The following is a 4,122-nucleotide window of genomic DNA, read 5'->3' on the forward strand; positions in this document are numbered from 1 at the left end:
GTAGGCCTTAGCAGATGAGAGAAAGGAGCAATTACCAGAATCTGAAGGAAAGAGAGTCATTACAAAAAGTCACTTTTGGGGGACTATTGACCTTTGATTAAGGGAGACAGCCAGCACAAGGTGATCTCATGGAGAGGACAACTACCCTGACTTCACTCCCCTCTCTCCCTTCAGGCTCCTAATGGGACTTGCCATTCATTGAGCCTAACAGGAACCTGAGGGCACAGATCCAGAATGTGGTCCATACCGGCTGGCCTCCCTGAGTGGATACTAGGGCTTCACATGTGGAGAGTAAGGGTGACACGGGGAGTCAGAAACATCAGACTTTAGTATGAATACCACTTCTTTAGTTATGTGACCAAAATTCACAACCACCCTTTGAATGCTTTTCTTACGTTTCTTTTTATTTAAAGCATGTGTTTTATGGTTGGTTTCTTTCACAGTGTCACCTGATACTGTATTCACTCTCTTAACAAACTTTCTACTGGCAATGCTGCTTCCCCAGTACAAAAGCATGAACTACCTTAGCCTCTGAGTAACCAGATATTTAAAAAAAATCACATAGCTAAATGCCATCCAGACAATTCATTATTCTGAACTTTATTCTGAACACTACTATACAGTTTGATATAATAGTGTGCTTTTAAAATATCTATAGTCCATACTGCTAAAGGGACACTGAAGTCTTCACTTTTTCAGTTTGCCTTCTTTTTTTCTTAATTTAATTTAATTTAATTTAATTTAATTTAATTTAATTTAATTTAATTTTTTTTACGGAGATGTGGAAGGGCTTTATTGGGGTCGCTCTGAACCCCTCACAGTGTTACAGGAACCCATTGGTCTTGCTGCTGCTTTTGCTCTTTGGGGACTTGGGAGGGAAGGCAGGAGGAGGACCAGCCTTCCTGGGAGAGAGAAGGCCCTTCTTTGGTGCTAAGACCAGGTGGTGGGAAAAATAGAAAATTCAAGATGAGCAAGTCCTCTTGGGGGTTGGAAGGGGACAGGGCTGCCTCCCGGTGTATGGAGGTCATGGAGTGTTGTCTTTGTGAGAGGCAATGTGGCAGTAGGAGGCACCTAGAGCCAGGAGGAGTGAATGGATGGTGCTTCCTGGGTGCTGGATGTGTGCCAGAGTGTGTGCTCGAGGAAATTGAAAATGTAGAAAAAGCTGATCTGAGGAGGGTAGCGCAGCCAGTCCAGGGAGCCCAGCAGCCCCATGACCAGCACAAGGCAGGCTAGCTTCTGGCCATATCCTAGGTATGCCCACCATACCTGGGCATAGCAGGGAGGGTGCAGGGTGATGCCAAGACCCAGAGCAGCCCTGGAGTCATGGCTCAGGGAGGAAAAGGGCCAGCTCTCTAAGTGCACCCACTTGGGCTGCTCACACCACTTAGATGCTAGGTTGATGGACCAAGAAAGATCCAGGCCCAGGGTAAAGAGGGTCCAATAGATGAGGCTGGCACCCACCAAGAGGGCCAGTGAGGTCAACCTATAGAAGCTTAGCTCCCGCTCTATGGGCACCTGTCATCAGCCAGCCCAGGACAGCACCAGTTATTAGGCCAGCCAACACCTGGTGAGGGAAATGTGATCAGGGGAAGACCTGGGACAAGCCAACCGCCAGCCAGAAGGTGCAATAAGCCAAGCTAGGTATTACCCTTACCCAGCAGCTGTGGGCCCGAGTGGCTGTCTGGGAAGAGATGGCTGTCATTATGGGCCAGAGGGCTGCTCCGGTGATCATACAGTGTCCAGAAGGGCTGCCTGGACCAGTTTCACAAGAAGAGGGGAACTGGTGAACCTGGGCTGGAGCGTGGCTGTAGTACCCAGACTCATGGACCCACCAAAAAATGACCCGCCTTGAAACAGAAACCACTTGAATATGAAGTTGAGCCACTTGGTGGTGAGACTGATCCAGACTTTGGCAGTGCCCACCCGGCAAAAGGCTACAGGGAAGCAGAACAGAAAGAGGCTCTTGGGGTTGCCCAGAAAGGTGACCCAGAGCCACGCATTCTCCCACCAGGGCAGCTGGTTCTGCAGCGCCTCAGCCATTGCGATGCCTGCGCCCAGCATGGACTCCCTGGCGACCAAGGGGTCACCCTGGCCAGGGCTTGATCTGAGGGTCCGTGGTGCATCCAGTGTCCCTCCTTTCCTTCTGTGATGATGGATATATAATATCAAGGACCAAGATTCCTTCCAGACCAGACCTTTCTCCTCCAGTACCACTACCCTCCAAAGATATTCTGAGGTCTCTTGAAGAGAAGGCTAGGGACAACCCCTGCTCCAGGGAGCGAGGCATCCTCGGTCGGCACTGAAGCAGGGCCTTAAGTCTGCACACACAGCTGGCTAATTGGTCCACACCTTCCTCCCCCAGCCCAAGACTCTCCTGCTTGAATTCATCTGCTGTTGATTTGGAGGCTGACAGATAAGCCTCTTGCTTTTGAAGGGTCGTCCCTAAAGTCTTGAGAGGTCTTACACGTAGCACGTAGCACTTCCTCCCAGTTCTAAGTTCACCTGGCCCTCTCCTCTCCATAGTTTACCTTCTAATTACAGTTCTCTAGTAATGTTTAACTGTTTTTTCCTGAATTGTGGATTCTAAGGTGCATTAAAAATCCAAAGGGAAATACATTTGTTGTTAAACAGAGAGAGAGATTTTTTTTCCCCAGAGCATTTTCAGTGATTTCTGCAGGAATGAATGAGTAAAGGTTTCAAGAATGAATAGTGGCAGAAAACCAACTTACTATTGTACATGTCTCTGCAGCCCCTGGGTACAAGTACTTCTGTATCTCCTTTTGTTGAGTTCTCTGTTTTTTATGAATATGCATATTGGGGAAAAAACCTCCCATCTGGTCTCTTCTAGCTGATTCTATCACATTTTTGAGCTGTGCTTCATTATGGAGCTTCAGAGAAAGATGATCATTTACATTACACATGGATATAAAGGAGAGAAGGAGTTGATGAATTGCAAACAAGTATAATTTATATGGACAAAGTGTGCCAGAAGTGCTTTTCACCCCATTTTACTCTGCAAATGGAATGATTCCTGCCTGTTCACTTGGCCTAGTGCCCAAGAACTCAGAGAGGAAAACCATCCTGTTAGCCTACGCATCAGGATTTCACCTCTTCTCTGTGAGGAAACGGTGCTTTGCATTCAGGCTCACCAGAGTCCCCAGAGGTCAAAAGAAATCTCTGAACATACTAATGTTACATTTTTTAGGTTCTTCTGTCATGGCTTCTTAATTTATAATATCACACAGACACATTGATACTCTGTGTATGTGAGAAGTTTGCATGATGGAGTAGGAAAAAGGAATAATGAAAAGCTTATATTTTCCTGGTAGCCTCTCTTTGATCTTTGATTTCCCATGATAGATCATTTGCCTAAATGCCCATAAACTTTGCCAATATTTAAATCTTTCATTTAGGGTATCTTTCTAAGGGTTTCTTTGTTTGCTATATAGCACACTCAGCTGTGACTCGAAACTGTAAAGACCAGGGCCCAAGATGCAATAATAACCCCAAATCTTCTATTTATTTATATATTGAATCACTTATTCTTCAATAATGATTATCCGTATCATGTGCCAAGAGTGAGGAATCAGAGCTAAATACAATATAGCCTCTTCCTAAACTACTAGGAGTAAACAAAGAAATATTCTGTCATGACAAAATGGTCGTGAATCTGTGAAGGTCTGGTAAGTCAGCTGACTCTCTCTCATTGCTGCTGGACAGCACAGTTGTCTTAGCCCTCGGGCATTTGTGTCTGAAGAGTTTCATACCACTACAAAACCATGCCAGTATTACGGTAGCATGTGCGCTGCTTTGATTTTATGTTCAGATGTCAGTTTTTATGCACCTACTGTATGGATTGTGCTGAGTGCTTTGAAGACTATCTCATTTAATTGATAACATAGAATATTAGTACTATAATTATATATATTTTGTAGAGGGAAAAAACTAAGCTCAGAGGATAAGTGACCTGCCCAAAGTCACACAGTCCTCCAGAATCTCCAGTCGATGTGTTTAGGTCAACATTGCTTGTGGTGAGACAAATTCAGTGGTAAGATAGGAAGTAGCATAAAGTGAGGGTTACTTCTATCTTATTTCCATAGCCAAAAAACCTGGTCAAATTTA

The 4,122-nt window shown here is 45.1% G+C and overlaps 1 pseudogene; it reads right to left on the bottom strand.

Moving 5' to 3' along the window:
- Window positions 1-1,071: 1,071 nt before the first annotated feature.
- LOC130829865 (glucose-6-phosphatase 3-like) lies at window positions 1,072-2,521 on the bottom strand (annotated as a pseudogene).
- Between the last annotated feature and the right edge of the window lie 1,601 nt (window positions 2,522-4,122).

The sequence above is a fragment of the Hippopotamus amphibius genome, chromosome 10 (genome assembly GCF_030028045.1).
Source record: "Hippopotamus amphibius kiboko isolate mHipAmp2 chromosome 10, mHipAmp2.hap2, whole genome shotgun sequence".
Taxonomy (NCBI): Eukaryota; Metazoa; Chordata; class Mammalia; order Artiodactyla; family Hippopotamidae; genus Hippopotamus; species Hippopotamus amphibius.